The sequence below is a fragment of the Cupressus sempervirens genome, chromosome 10, assembly GCF_028749045.1.
Source record: "Cupressus sempervirens isolate cs-2001-9-10 chromosome 10, ASM2874904v1, whole genome shotgun sequence".
In the NCBI taxonomy this organism is placed as follows: domain Eukaryota; kingdom Viridiplantae; phylum Streptophyta; class Pinopsida; order Cupressales; family Cupressaceae; genus Cupressus; species Cupressus sempervirens.
In genome coordinates this window covers 45,706,804-45,723,979 of record NC_143127.1, presented here as the reverse complement: position 1 = coordinate 45,723,979, position 17,176 = coordinate 45,706,804, and the positions used below count along the sequence as shown (strand labels likewise).

Sequence of the window (17,176 nt, the reverse complement as noted above, 5' to 3'; positions counted from 1 at the left end):
TTATAATGCTATACTCCATTACATAAAGACAAACATGTCAATTAATATTATTAACTAATTTCTATTTATAAAATATGGAAAATTCTCTAGACAAACATATAGAAAAATATGGAGGAAGCTCTATAACAGAAACATTCTCCTATCTTGACTCTAAATTCTCTAGACAAACATATAGAAAAATATGGGGAAGCTCTATAACAGAAATGTCTTCCAAAACAGAGGAACTTGAGCATGCATCCAAGGTAAGATTGAGATTTTGACGACACTGTCTTAACACCAGTACCGATCAATTTTACAACTCCTTCAAACACTAGTTCATACCTCATATTAAGCAAATTGGCCAAAAACTATTGGCATGACAGAACAACTCCAACAGTTAATAAGTTAGAAAAGGAATCAAATAAGATTCTGAGTTAGTTGTTAATAAGTTTTAATTAATTGCAAGTCACATCTAGTTTGTTGTCAATTGTATTAGTTTGTCATCATTTACAATAAGTTCTAATTAATTGTAGTTGTTAGTTCATTGTCATTTGTATTAGCATAATTATAAGATCTTGATGAAATTATACTAATCCATATATTTGTAATTAATATTAACAATAGTGAATAACTAGCTACAAGTTTTGTTTCTAGCTACAAGTTTAGTTTCTTGTTTTTGAATCTGCTGTTTTGTTTTGTTTTGTTTTAAACTACTAACCCTACAATAAATCATACAATTGTGAACAAGGTGATTACCAATGATTAAGGACATCCTCTTTAACTGACATAGACTGATTGGAACTGCTATAGATTTGGCTGAAACATTATGTGACTGATTGAAACTCCTCGGTGCCTGTTAAAGCGAATCCCTTTGTGCTTGCAAAGACAAAGCCTTCCACATAGTGACGGTTGCAATCTGTTCTAAAAGTAAATAGTTTTGGAATTAATAACAACATTCTCCTTCTGAATTTACCATGGACAGAGTGGGCAAAGATAAGGCTATTGGTATCGATCTCGGGACAACTTACAGCTGTGTTGGAGTGTGGCAGCACGACAGAGTTGAAATTATCACCAATGATCAGGGTAACAGAGTAACCCCCTCCATGGTTGCTTTCACCCATAATGACAGACTTGTTGGAGATGCTGCCAAGTTCCAGATCTCAACTAATCCCACCAACACTTTTTTTGATGTCAAGAGACTTATTGGAAGGAGATATGGTGATCCCTCTGTGCAGTCAGACAAACAATTGTGGCCATTCACCATTGTTACAGGGAAGAATGACAAGCCTATGATTGAAGTGAAGTGACTTATAAACGTGAGAAAAAATTATTTACAGCTGAAGAAATCTCGTCCATGGTGCTGGTGAAAATGAAGATGACAGCTCAGTAATACCTCCAGAGTGATGTAAAGAGTGCTGTCATTACTGTGCCTGCTTATTTTAATGATTCGCAGAAGCGAGCAACTAAAGATGCGGGTAAGATTGCAGGGCTTAATGTCATGCATATCATAAATAAACCCACAGCTGCAGCAATAACTTATGGTTTTGACACAGTGGTGGAAGGAACAAGAAACATTTTAGTTTTTGACCTTGGAGGAGGTACATTTGATGCGTCTATTGTTACAGTTGAAAGAGGTAAGATTGAAGTTAAAGCTGTTGGAGGCCACATACATTTGGGAGGTGAGGATTTTGACAATAGGATGCTCAATTATTTGGTTCAGCTATTCAACAAAAGATATAAAATGGATATATGTAAAAGTCCCAAAGCTCTTCGAAGACTACGTTCAGAGTGCGAGAGGGCAAAAAGAAGTTTGTCTTCGGCAATAAAGACTGTAATCGACATAGATTGCGTCCATGAAGGGCACGATTTCCACACAAAGATCAAGAGGGCCAAGTTTGAGGAGATCAACGCTGACTTGTTTGACAAATGCATGCAATTGGTGAAGCAATGCATGGAAGACTCCAAGATGAGCAGACACCAAATAAACGACATTGTGTTAGTAGGAGGTTCTTCACGTGTACCCAAGGTGCAGGAATTGCTAAGCAAATTCTTCGAGGGAAAGGAGCTCTGCAAAAGTGTAAATCCGGATGAAGCAGTTGCTTATGGTGCATGGTGCAGGAGCACCTCAAATATTCAAGTAACAGTTGAAGATTATAAAGACAGCAAAGATCCTCAAAACAAATACAAATCAGAAGGAAGGAATGTATAAACAAGGTCATCTAATCAATTAGGCAGTCTTGAAACCTATAATGATGCTAACATAATATTAAGTCTTCAAGATAGGTTTAGGTATAGGAAAGAGTTTAATGTTTAATAAAATCATTGTATGACTTTTCAAGTTCAAATATTAAATAAAAAAAGGTAACGGCTGGTTTAGAGGGAAGTTTAGGTTGTAATAATTTTAAAATACCCAACTCAATGATGATAGTTGGTTGGAGTCAGTTATAGGGTGTCTTATAAATTGGAAAGAGTCTCTGATGTAAAGAGGAGAGAAAATATTAGAAGACTGGTATGTACGGACTCATGAACAGCAATATTAAAACTTAGATATTTTGCAACTCAAATTGCATATTGTGGTCCGCAAACTGATTGGTTGGCTCTACAAATGCATTAATAAGGTTTCCTTCATCATTTCAAGTACTTTGTTGATAAGTTGCATGTTATTATAAGTTTGTTGTTACGCCTGTTGCAAAACCAGTAGATTTCTCTTAATTATTTATTTGTTGTAGTAGGTTTGAAAGGAAATGAAGATCTTTCCATGAGGATGAAGGCCCGATACTCATGGAAAGAGTTATTTTAACATGTATGATATATTACTAACCAAGCACGTGCAGAATTAAACAAGATAGGGATTCTACCAAAACAAGGGGTTTATTTGTTGATTGGAGACATTAAACAATGTACATGTGAAAGTGAATTCATTGTTAGTTGGGATTGGAAGTGTGTATAATCAAGTGATTGAGAAAGCCCTAGTTCAAGAGTAAGAAGTGCTAGGAGGAGTCTGCCATATGGATCCTTTTAAAATTGTATCGTTTATTATTTGATTGTCATTATTTTGATTGCTCCTCATCAGTGCAGCTCTGCAACCAGCTGCACTGAACAAGGAAAACATAAACTTGGTGTTGGTGGACGTCGCTCCTTTGAGTCTTGGAATTGAAGTCGAGAATGGCGTCATGGAAGTAATAGTTCCCCGCAATACTCCCATTCCCGCTCGAAAAGAGTCATTTTTCACCACTCCGAAAGATAACCAAACAAGTCTTATGTTTTCAATTTATGAAGGAGAGAGAGCTTTGGTTGCACACAACAATTTGCTGGGTGAAGTTGACTTAAATGGGATTCCACCCGCCTGGTGTAAGGTGGAATTGGATGAGAGGGAATTCTCAGAGCCTCTGCCCGGGATGTGGGATCAGGGAGAAACAATCAAATAACTGTTACAAATGAGCGTGAGAGACTGGGTAAGGAAGAGATTGATAGAATGGTGGCCGATGCACAGATATTTCGTTAAGAGGATGAAGATAATGCCGAGAAGCATTTGGCCAAGAACACTTTGGAATGTTAAATTTACAACATGAAAAGTAGAGCGACAGAGGCCAAGAGCAGGGGAACAATGGAGACCGAGCGTTGCAGATGATATCAGGGAGGCATTGAATACCGTTGAGGAATGGCTGGATGAGAATGATGACACAGTAATTGAGGAATATCAAGCCAAATTGAACGAATTGGCTTTGAAATGCAGGTGCTTGTCATAAAAATAGATAGTTCGATTTTTTTGTTTTTTGGCTGTTTATGATTAATGCTCTTAGAATGAGCATTGGGAATTGTTAGAAGCTGGTTTTTTCCCCATACTTTTCGTAAGAGACAATTTAGAAATTACTAGTTAGTTAAAAACCTATGCTTATATTAGTATACTAGTCACAGCCAGGTGAATCAGACGTGAAACGGCTTTTTAAAATGAATATTAAAGTCAATTATAATGATTTTCTGGAGATTTCTTAATGCTTTTGAAAAGTTTTAAGAAAGAGAATTGTTTGTTTCTGTATATAAGAACTTTTTTTTAAAATTTAAAAGAATTTTAAGTTAATTTAAGATATTATTAGAACTAATATTATTGAATTGAAGCTTTTTTAATACAAATTATAATTTACATCATGTTGAAATATTATTAGATAGATATATATGTAATAGTTTACATTAAATTATGGATATATTGAGTTCTAAAAATGATTTATTTTTAATTTTGATTTATCAAAATTTATAAGTTGTTGAAATATTTAGAAGAGTTCTAGATGTCTTTTTAGATTTTAGATTTTAAATTTACAAAAAACTCTTAAATTATTGAACTATTACTAGAGTTGATGTGACTTTCATTGTTTCATTTTAGTAAAGATCTATTAAGGCAATTATTTTATGAACCATCTGGTGAAGACGACATTCTGAACTAGTGTGAATTTTGGCAATGTGTGTTTCATAGCTGAGTGTATGCTTTTCCTAATAGTTCCTGCTGTGTCCCTTCAAAATGAATGCCGATAAATCTTGAGGGAACAGATCCCAATACTCCTCTATATGTCTAACCAAGATCAAAGGGAGAAGCTGGCTGGCGGCACCTACTTTCTTAGTGATCGGGGAGATGGTAAGGTGGCAGAAATGAAAGGTAAGGTTGAGCATTCGCTGTCAGGTAAGGATGGCCCAAGGTGCGAACATTCCTCTCCCAAAGAATCTGGTTTTAATTCCGCATTTATTTCTTCTGTGCCGAATGTTGCCTTTAATGCCACAATTAGTTCGAAAGACACTAATAATAATGGTAGCAATGCTACCAGTGGTAATGAAACCGCCAGTAGTAAACCTAAATCCTTCCTTGAGGCCGTTTCAGGCTCGGCTCCTACGGTGGGCTCTAGTGCTTGTTTTACCAAATCTCCCCATGTCGAAGTCTTCGCGAATGGTAAGCAACCTGGGGACCCTTCTGTGTTTCATATTTTTCCTAACCATGAAATGTTGACTGAGATTAAGAATGAAAAAAAACGTCTAAGAAATACTACCATCTTTTTCTCTGCGGTTGAATTAGACAAAGTTCCTGGAAGGAAATTTTTAGACGACTAGTTTAATAATTTTTGGAATCTTAAGCTTGGCTACCAAATCTCTTTTTGTCGTCAGATTCAAAGAGGTCTATTTGTCTTGTTTTTCAAAAACCCTGATTCTCAATTGGCGGTTCTTAAAAAAGAGTTCTGGAATGTGGGTAATACCACTTTCCAAGCTTTGGCTTGGAGTGCTGAAGCTAATCTTGAAGAAATTATTGTTCTTTCGGCCCCCAGATGGGTCGTTATAAAAAACATTCCTCCTTTTCTTTGGAAATTCATCCCACAACTTGTGGAACCCCTAGGCAGATTCCTGCGCATGGATAATTCATCAAGATTGGTTCCTCACCTAGACGCTAGAATTCTTCTAGCTCTAAAACCTGGCAATGATATTCCTAAAGAGGTCACCATTTGCATTATGGATGAAGTTATTTCTTGCGCCGTTGAAACTTTGGGAGGACTAAATGCATGTTTCCTCTGCAAAAAAGAGGGGCATCTTAGAAGAGAGTGCCCAATTATTAAGAATAAACCTCCCCAAAACTCTAAAACTTTGGATGCTCCCTCGAATACCCCTTCCGCCCCCATTATCATCGACTCCACTACCGTGAATCCCACCTCATCACCTCCTCCAGTTGTTAATTCACATTCTTCCCCCTCTATCACTAAGCCATCCCCATCTCTGCAAGTTTCTTTTGTTACTTGCATTGTGGATACAGATGGGTTTCAACTGTTACTAAGAAAAGGAAGAACCGGTCAGGTAAAAAAAATGCTCCTCCTAAGGAGCCAGGTTGTCCTCCTTTTATAGACAATAGAGTTGTTCATGTGCAGGAGTCTATCAAGCCTCCTACCTCTGAATCTCTAGCTTTAAATTCCCTCTCTATGATGAAACCCCCTGTCAAAAGATTCCAGGAAATTTCTGATGATTATTATGTGGAAGTTATACCAGCTACTTCCACTAGGGCTAAAAATCAGCTTTCAATGCTAGAAAATATCTCCCCTCTCTTGTCAGAAAGTGAGGATATCCCCATTTCAAAGAAGAAAGGGAGACCACCTGGCTCCAAGAAAAAAAATAAAGTTTATAGTAATGTTGATTCCTTTAACACTCCATCTTTGGAAGATAACATGGAGTTGGAAGCGCCCATTACCAAAAATCTTTCTCAATGAATTGCATCACATGGAATATCAGAGGACTTGAATGTCCCGATAGGAAATATGTTATTAGAAACTTTATTAGTGGTATGAAGAATTTAGATTTAATTATGTTACAGGAGGTTAAAGCCACTGGATTCTGTTTGGAATCCAACCTTAATTTTATCTGGAAGGATGTGGTGAAATTTCACACTAACCACCCTCATGGAAGAGGAGGTGTGGTTATATTACTTAGCCCAAAATGGGGTCCTCAGATTAAATGCCATGGCATCTCTCCCTGTAATAGAGCTCTCTGGTTAATTTTGGAAATCAATAATAGGCAATTTGGTATATGTGCTATTTATGCTTCTAATGATTATTCTGAAAGAGCTTCTTTCTGGTCTTGGCTTAGTTTTTTGCCTAATATACCATGGGTCTTTGGAGGTGATTTTAATATGATTGAAAACCAAGAGGACAAAATGGGAGGTCTTCCTTTCTCCTAGAAAGAACAAGAAAGAAAGACTTGGTATAACTTCAAGATCTCTAAATCCTTGTTTGATCCTTTAAGTGGAAACAAAAACTCTAACTTAGGCCTCTAGTTCACATGGTGTAACTTTCAAAAAGGTCAAGCCAGGATCTATTCCAGGCTTGATCATTTTTATCTCAGTAGTAACTTCTTCTCTGCTCTTCCTAATGAGCATAATAGAAATGTGAATATCTTCCCTTCTACCCTTTCAGACCATCATCCTATCTCTATCTCTATTAGCCTTGGCTCCTTCCAAGCCCACAATAAACAAGATTACCATAAATTTTTGCTTAACACCAATCTTCTGAAAGATGAAGATATCCTTGCTGCTATTTCCATAATAAGGCTTATCAATAATTCGCAATACCCCTCCCTCTCTCACATCGATAGATGGAAGATGAATGTGGCTGCCTGGCAAAAATTATTCATGACTATGGGTCAAAAGAAAGCAAAAGATTTTAGATCTACCGAGTCTCGGTTAAATAGCAATCTCTATTCTGCTAAGATGGATATTCAAAATAAAGTTGATGATCCCCATCTTTGTCTTCAGTTGGCTAATGCTAAACATGCTCTCCGAAAGCATCAGCAACTTAAGACCATGGGGGTGAAGATTAGATCCAGAGCCCACTGGCTCCAGTTTGGGGATAGAGGTAGTAAGTTTTTCTTTAATCTGATTAAACAAAAGCATGCTAAGGAAAATATTGATCAATTATTAATTAATAATGAGATGAACACTGATGTGGATTCCATTAAAAATGAATTTTCCCACTTTTATGCTAATCTTTTCACTTCTAAGGATTCCCAGGAAGCTAATATTCTTTGTGACCAGTGTAGAGGCCTTATCCCCAATAGGATCTCGAATAATGATGCCTCTCTCCTTGAGCAACCCTTAACTATTGAAGAAATTGAGCTTTCCATTAATTCTTTTAATAACAATAAGGCCCCTGGTCCAGATGGGCTCCCTGCAGAATTCTATAAGGCTACTAGCAAATGGATATGCAATTCTCTTGTTGATTTGTACAATGAAGCTATTGATATTGGTACATTGGGTAGGAACATTAATTCTGGCATTATTAAACTTATCCCCAAAGAAAGGGATAAATCCCTCATTAAAAATTGGCATCCCATAACCCTGCTAAATCTTTCCTATAAAATTCTTGTCAAGGTTATGGCTCGTAGGCTGGAGAAGATTCTTCCTAAGTTCATTTGCCACTCTCAAACTGGCTTTGTTAAAGGAAGGTTTATTCTAGAAATTTTGATTACTAGCTGGGAAGCTCTTAACTGGGCTAATCATACTAATCAAGATGCTGCTATGTTCCTTTTAGATTTTGAAAAGGCCTATGACAGAATTGAGTGGAACTTCATTATCATGATGTTGGATGCTTTCGAATTTCCCCCTTTTTCCTGTAATGTTGTTAACATGCTCCTCAAAGATGCTTATACCCAAGTTGATGTCAATGGATCCCTATCAGCTCCCTTCCCCCTAGGTAGATCGATTAGACAAGGATGTCCCCTAGCTCCAGCCCTATTTTTTATCTCCTCTGAGGCTCTTTATTATATTCTTAGAGACAATACCCTGTCCCCTACTGTTAAAGGTATCACTCTCCCAGATAATAATGACCTTATTAACTATCAATTTGTTGATGATACTACCATCTTCTTTGAAGCCTCTGAGTCAAACTTTGATGATATGATTAGCAAACTCAACTTCTTTTTCAAAATATCTGGAGCTTGATTATCCCAGTCTAAATCTATTTGTCTTGGGTGGAATACCCACCCCCCAATTTGGTTTGAGAAATTTGGTTTTCAATGGGGTGGCCCCTCGAAGATCGTTAAGTACCTTGGTATTCCCTTTTCAGATGACCCTTCATTAAAAGAAATGTGGAGATGGGTCAAGGATAAAATCCACAACAAGCTTAACAAATGGCACAATAGATCCCTTTCTCTTGCAAGCAGAATTCAAGTGTGTCAAAAAATCCTTTCTTCCTATAATATTTACTATGCCTCTACCTAGATGTTTAATGATTATCAAGTTCTTGAAATTCAGAAATCCATTAGAAATTATTTGTGGTCTGATGGAAAAGGTAATAAAAAAACTCACTCCATAAACTGGACTTGGTGCCACACTGACAAGCTGCTTGGGGGTCTAGGTCTTAAGGACCTTAAGTTAAGTGGCATAGCTTTGGCCTCCAAATGGACCTTTCATGCTTTGGAGGGTGAGGAACCTTGGAAGGTTCTGATCCATAATAATATTGGAAGAGGTTATCCTAAAAAGGCTAAGTTTTGGAAGAACCTCCCCCTTACTGACCTTATTTGTGGTGAGTTCCCTACCATAGTTCAAGGCTCTACTATTTTTAAGTCTATTTGGAAAGCCTGGGACTATGTTAGGTAGCTTATCACCAATAAGGATTTTTTTGGTAAAAATACCCTTCATGGTGAAAGGTCCATTTGGTGGAACCTTAAGCTAGAAAATAAACCCCTTGCTCTTACTCAATGTTGTTCTGCCAAAATTTGGGCTAATAATGGTATCAAACAATTTGTTGATATATTTGAGAAAGATTCTGTTATTAAGTGGGAGGAGTTAAAAGCCAAATTTAACCTTCCAGATGTTCATAAGAGGACTTACAATATGATTGCTAAAGCTAGTAAAAACATCCCTACTATATGTTATGTTGATTCCGATAGTTATCTAAAAATTAAATGGCCTAGTGGTATTGCTCTTCTTAATATCAAAGCTAAAGATATATACAAAGTTATTAATCATAATGAAGACATCTTAAGTCATATTAATAAGATTTGGTATACTGATTTAGACAAACATGCTTGGATGAAAAAGTTTGATTATCTATGGAAAAGCTCTATTGATCCAAAAATAAAATGTTTTAAATGGTTGCTTATTCTTAACAAACTTCCTATTAGGAACTCTTTCTCTACTGTTGATTACTGCAACATTTGTAGGGTCCTTGAAACAGGTAGGCATATTTTATTTGAATGCACTTTTGCTAAAGAAATTTGGCTTATGTTTGGTATCTCTATTCCTACTTCCTTTACTATTTTTGAGATTATTACTGGTTTTATCTGCAATGCTAAAAAGGATGTTAACATATTTTGGAATATTCTCTCAGCTAACATTTTATGGCAAATTTGGAAATGCAGAAATGAAGAAAGGTTCCAAAATAAACCTAGGCTGCTTACTGAGTCTTTCCGAAGTCTCACTTATTTTAAAAAAATTTCACAGGTCCAAATCACGATGAGAACCAATAAGTCCAAGTTCAAAAGGCTTCTTAAGGATGGATATGCTACCTTCTTTTCTAACGAGCTTAAGGATGGACACATTTGGAGACAACATTTGGACAATGTCAAGCTCTTTAATCAGACCATTCAAGCCATTAGAAAGGAGATCAAGAGAACACCTCAAAGCTTCACTAGTGACATGATTTATATGCTGAAACATATTCAAGATCAAAAAAACCTAGTTTGGATGGAAGGAAATCTAGGTTGGACAGCATGGATGGATACTTATGTTGATGTTCTCCATTAGTTGCCCCTCTTTCTCTTCTCTCTTTTGCTTGGTTGAAATGTAATTCCTTTCGTCTTTTGGTGAGGCTTGGCCTCCTCTAAACTGATTCCATTCATTTTTGTACTTCTTTTATCCTTCTATACTTAATACAAAAAAAAGATCTATTAAGCTATACAAATAGACCATTTTTTTACTGAAATTTTAGTTTACAATTATTTGTAAATTGTTGAAAAACTATTGATGTCACCCCTACCCTTTTAAATTCATACTTTTTTAAAAATAATATAAAATTCTTGAAAGTTATTATAAATCAACAATATATATATTCAAATAAATTGAAATCTTTTCAAATAGATTTTAATTTAAATAAATTCAAATAGTTTCCTTTAAGCAATAGCAATATATTTTCTTTTTACAAATCTTAATTTACAAGGATTTCTAGATATAAATATGATGTTGTCATCTATTGAATTGAATAAATTGAAATTTTTTCAAATAGATTTTAATTGATACTTTTCAATATAAATATTGATTTATAAGGATTTCTAAGTTATTAAAAAAACTATTAAAATCTAACATGGTAGTTTCTTTAAGCAATAGCAATATTTTTTTCTTTTACAAATCTTAATTTACAAGGATTTCTAAATATAAATATGATGTAAACTTGTTGGGTTGAGGCCCTCCTCTCCTCCCATTTTTGTTCTTATCTTTTTTATCAATCCATATATAATACTAGCAGTTGCATGTTTGTGTACATGCAACAATAAGCCGATAGAAATATATACATGTCACACCCTAAAAATTGTAAAATAATAAATGAATATAAATATTATTCTTACTATAACATATTTATATAACCTATATTGTTATATAAATATGTTCGTTGTAATTTAAGAATTGAAATTGGATCATCTAAGAAGAAAACATTCATTTGTTGTATATTACTTAAGGTTTAGTACATATATTAGAGATTTTTAAAAAAAAAAGTGGTTTTTTTTAAATTTAAATATTTTGTTTATAATCAATTATTTATCCAATGTTATGTTCTATTAAATTTCTACTAAAGTTTTGGTAATAAGTTCTATTAATTTTTTAGGAAATAAATATGTATAAAATGTGTTGTTAAATATTTTTTATAATAGAAGAAAAATAAGATATGCATATCATGTATAATTTAATTTAGATAGAAATTTAATTTATATTAAATTTTAATTTATGAATATGTTAAAGCAATTTTCCTTACCTAATCAATTAATTCATTTATATCATTCACTTTTGACAATAATTAAAATAATAATGTGAATAACTATATATGTTCCTTACCAAAATATTTTTTTTTATTTTTGTACTATTCTTAAACCTAGATCTCAAATGATTATGTTATAATAACATTGTGATAAATGTTTTGAAATAAAACACGCTTCAAATTGAACACAATATAACTTAAATAGATATGTTGGTTGTAATTTAAGAGTTGAATTTTTAATCATCTAAGTAAATGTTCATTTTCTTACTATATTTATTTTTTTTAAATTATTTTTATTACAATTAGAGGTTTAGTAAATATATTAGAAATGAAAAAAGACTATAATTAGTAAGTATTTTTTATATATTTAAATTTTATTTTATTTTATATTATACTAAAGTTTTGGTAATAAATTCTATGACTTTTTTAGAAATAAATATGGATGTAATTTTTTGTTAAAATTATGTATAATAAAAGAAAAATGAGAATATTTGATATATTTTAATTTAGATAATTTTTTTTTTTTTTATAATAGATTTAATTTATAAAAAGAAATATTTCTTATCTCCTCAAATAATTTGTTTAGATTGTTCACTTTAGAAACTAATCAAAATAATAATGAGAATAAATATATAGGTTTCCATATCAAAAAAAAAATTATATTTTTCAATTATTCTAAAATAATTCCCATGAAAATGGTTTATGCATTTGCAATATTTATTTTTCTCTTTAATTTCCATGGTAAAAATTAAATTGACAAAAAATTGTAAAATACTTACAACAAATTAAATTTTAATAATATGATATTTAATATTAATATAATGTATTAGCATAAAGAGAGTTTTACCAAATAAAAAATAAAAAAATAGAAAGTTTCCCTAAGCTTTAATTGTTTTGAAATTAAAATGGAAATAGAGATAATCTTAATACCATACCAAAAATTTAAGATATGGCTTACATGCACCCAATCAGGCCTAGAATTTGACAATCACCCCCACCTGCCATATGATTTTTTAATGACGATTGATCATTTTGATGCCTTTTATTTTACATTATATGAAAAAAATTCATTGTCACTTTTTTGTTTTTGAATAATTAATATCAAATTTCTTAGTTCAAAAAATTATAAAATAATAATATTATATATAAATTATATAAAAAAAAATTATTTCTTAAGAAAAAACTAAAACTAAAAAATAACTATACAATAATAATACATGCAAAAATCTCAAATTAAATAGACATTCTATGTTTGTATATTTTATTTTAGAAAGATTCTAAGTTAATATAAATATAAAATAAATAATATAGAAACATTACATTACATATTTTATTGCAAACATAAAAAAATACATGTTCTATAATAATATATTAATTAGTAATGAGTAAGTTTCTAAATTCACATTAAAATAGAATATTCATATCCATCACTTTAAAATACATAAACAAACAAATAGCACATATTTATATTATAAAGTACATTAGTATATTATTTATAATAAATTTTTACAGTTCATTAATAACTTAAAGTGTCATATTGACAGTTTTAGAAGAATATAACATGTCAGTAGTCTAAACAAAATCTAGACTATCATATGTGATTAAAAAGTGTGAAAATGGCCATTACAACCATCAATTCGAGCCCTGCATCCAATATTATCAATAGACACTCATCACACAATGTAAGATGAATTATTTGAGAAATAAATAAATAAATTTCAATTGAACATATATCATATTTATAGTTATTTTCTTTAAATTGAAAATTTCTAGGAACAAGTAATAAAAAGCTATTGTTAATATCTTTATATCTAATTTGATATTTGCATAAGTCAAATGAAAGTATAAATCTATTCTTAATATTTTTTCTCTTAATATCAAGTGTAACAAACAAATAGGGTGTTGATGTACTTGCATTTTCTTAAATCTAATGGAATATAAGTTATTAAATATAAATAAATTGAGAAATAAATAAATTATGCATGCACATGCAAACTGTTTGATAAGGAAAAAGAAAATCAAAAAGAGACCCTCATTCAATATCAAAATCCGGTGAAATCCAAAACCAAATTTTGTGCTATATTTCTTTTCATTTTATTTTTAGTACATAGATGTATCATTTTCTATATTTTAAGAACTTCCAAATAGCAAGAATGAGAGGAATATTCAGGAAAAGATAGTTCACGGAATCAAGTAACAATACAACCTTACCAGTGTACTAGCAATATACCTTTATCCTTTAACTTAATTTGATATACCTACAAATAAATTTATCAAATCTCAAGTTTCAAACAAAATCATCTACTGTAAGTATTACTCCACTAAATCTATACTTGTTCATAATACAAGCTCTTTTGCTACATATACAAAAACAATACTTTCTTGTCAATTAAAAAGCTTAAATTTTTTTCTCTCTACTCTAGAGATAACCAATTTTGCAATTCATATTTAAAAACATAGAAAAAAATTCTAAGAAACAAAAAAACCCTTACAATGATCTTAATGCATTTCATATTTTCCTTGACAGTGATGATCTGAATGAGAGTAGAAAAAATTAAAAATATGTGTTAAAAAAATGAGAAATAAACAATAAATCTGATAGAAATAGAAAGAGATAATTTCTATAATTTCAATTTACTTCTATAATCACGCCAACAGGTGTAACTCTACAATGGCAACAGATCTCTATAGGAGGCCAGCGAATGTAATCGTGTAAAAAAAAAAAAGAAACCATTTGCATTCTGTATTTTCATGATCACCAGCTATTGCATTTATTAAATTCCTCCATTTTATGTGGCACATAATTTGGCGGTACCTATCATTGATGTTGTTGAGCTTGGCCATGCAACCAAATATAACTACCCAAGATATAGATAAGCTATGCATTTTAAATAAAATAAAATTAAAAATTGGTTTGATATGCATTTCAACTTACTAAATGGTGTACACTATTAATTAAAAATTGAAGCAGAATGATATCTTCTTACAGTATTTGATTTGCTCCAAAGCCCACAACTTGCAATGATGTTTTCCTTTTTCCAACTCATCTACATTAAGAATAGATTAGTGGGGTTGGATTATTTGAGATCTAGGGCTATTTATTCTCCAAACAATTATTCTTATTGGGTAGCATAATAGTATGTTCTGGCAGCTTGGAGATTTTTACAAGAGAATACTGTTGGTGTTTTTTTTTAGATGTTAAAATAGTGCTAAAACTACTAAGTGACAAAAGGCTTATTACCTAGATATCAGTACATACACAACCTAAAGAATAGCCAATTCTCATTGTCACTTGCATATGCAAAGTACTAGGACCCAACTTCAACAAAACCTCAGACGGTTTTCTACTCTTTTGGCTCTGTAAAAACCAGGGCGGGTGTACCCGGGGATGGTTCAAAAATGGAACAATTGTATGAGAATTATTCTTAGTTTCATTTTGATTCTCATTTCTAAATCCTCAAACATATACATAACTCTTACCAAATTGGTAAACACGTCCCTTGAACAAATATGGCCAAGAAATCTTCTATAGATCTGCAGATGTTTTCAACAGCAATGGCTAAATGAAGCTAAAACATTCCATGCACGCAAGTGCTGGCCAACTTTGAATATCTTACAGGAAATAAAAGTAAAATTTGATTTTATGATGTATTTTGAAAAAATGAGTCATAATATACTTCTCTTTTGGCTGAAATACTTTCGATCAGTGCCTAATCCATTGGGGTTCAGAGTCTATAGTAAATTCTTAGATCTAATTTGTTGCTTTGCAACAAATTCTTATCAGCAATTCTTATCAGAATTTATCATTCAAAAATCCTTTTCAATACCTAAGCAACCTCATCACATTCATTAGAGCCCTTATTTAATCCATTGAATTAACAGCAATAACAAATGGATGTACAACCCTACTATATTGCAATCAATTGCATAAGCTTTTACTCACACAACATCAAGGTAGCTAAGTATTTAAAAGGAGACAAAATTTAGAAAGAACTGATATGGGGACAGTTCATAATTTGTATTCATTTCCTTTGAAAATGGTATATCCTTTGCAATAGACCCAGAAAGACCTTCAGAAAAGAAGCAGAGTTCTTTCTACATTCATGTATTCTCAGAAATTTTGACAGAAAAGTATACTACAAACTTGCTTTTCAAATGTTTGGACCAAAAATAGGACTAAGCACAATACTTAGTAAAAACAGAATTCGGACCATTCTTTAGCCTTGGGATCTCACTTAAATAGTGTGAGATGCAACAAGCTTCAGGCTAAAGAAGGTGACAGGTGTCCTTTCAAAAGAAAGACAAAAACAAAATAACAGAAAGATTAACAACATTTCTTGGCGGGTCCCTTTCTGTTATGCTTCTGAATTGTTGAGACAAGAGCACGATCTGACCTTACAATCATTCTTCACTTTCGGAGTACATACCCATGAGGTCTGTAAGTGATGTATCATCTTCTGTTACCTGCAAACTCACTTTAACCTGGGGATTTTCCATGTCATCATTGCTGATTATAAGGGTAACTATTACTTTTGCATCTTCTTCCTCATTGTCTCCTAACATCTGTTCACTAAACTAATTTTTCCACTTATTAAAAGTATCATCATCTAGCCAATCAAAACTTAGAGTTTCTCTTTGTATCTTTATTAAAGAATTTTCATTTTCCTCTAAATCATCAAATTCTTTTCTCCTAGCAGTATAATACAATTGTACTTTTACCAACTCCTCGTTTGACTTTGCCCAAAACCAATGGCCAGTCTCACTGATGATGTTTATTATTCTATTATCGAATAATTTATCCATTTCCTTTTTCCATTTTTCTTTTTCCTTTACTGTATCAACAAATTCTAAAGCACAAGGAAATAGGGTGAATTTTTCAGCAAGATATTTTGAAAAACAGAGTATCAATCTTCTCTGTAAAGAATCTCTTTCATTCTCAAAATTTTCTAACTTATTCAATAAATCAAAAATCTTTTCAACTTGATGATAAGGCATTTGGACTGCAGATATACATATAATTGTAATATCACTATTTCTCTGTCTCCATTTCTGTGCAAGAGAATTTAGTCCATCCTTTTCTTTATTCAACTCATCCATGAGGGTTACAATCCTTGTCAACTGATCATAAAAAGTTGACCATTGTATTTTATCCCTCAAATATGTCACACCCTGCTTCCATTTTTCTTCCTGTTGATTTCTAAATTCTATCTACCACTCATGTAATTTGGTTTTTTCTGCTTCAAATTCCTCTGCAGTATAGAATTGGGGTCTTTCAGGGGTGTCAGGTATTTCAATGATAGGGGTTAATCCAACAGATGACTGTGGAGGATATGCAATTCTCAGTGTACTGGATTCTCCCACTTTCCTTTTTCCAAGTATCTTCTCCAATTGAGATACCCTGTTTTCCAGCTCAATTCTCCTTTTTACCTCTTGATTATAAGCATCCACCACTATTTCATATTTACTGTGCATATCAATCATTTCCTTCTCTTCTCTTTCTGCAGTGGCCAAGACAAATTTAGAATAATCCACATTCATGTGGGCTGCCTGTACATTTGAAGTATCAGCAACTCTCCTTACAATGATACTCCCTGTTAGTCCTGAATCATCAGGCTATGATGAAGTAGTCCTGGATCCTCTTCTCAGGGACCACATAACAAGGGCAGCTTGATCATTACTGAATGCTATACCCAAGAATTCCTCTT

The 17,176-nt window shown here is 32.6% G+C and overlaps 1 pseudogene; it reads left to right on the top strand.

Moving 5' to 3' along the window:
- The first annotated feature begins 953 nt into the window (after positions 1-953).
- LOC149532494 (heat shock 70 kDa protein 4-like) lies at positions 954-3,610 on the top strand (annotated as a pseudogene).
- Positions 3,611-17,176: the final 13,566 nt, after the last annotated feature.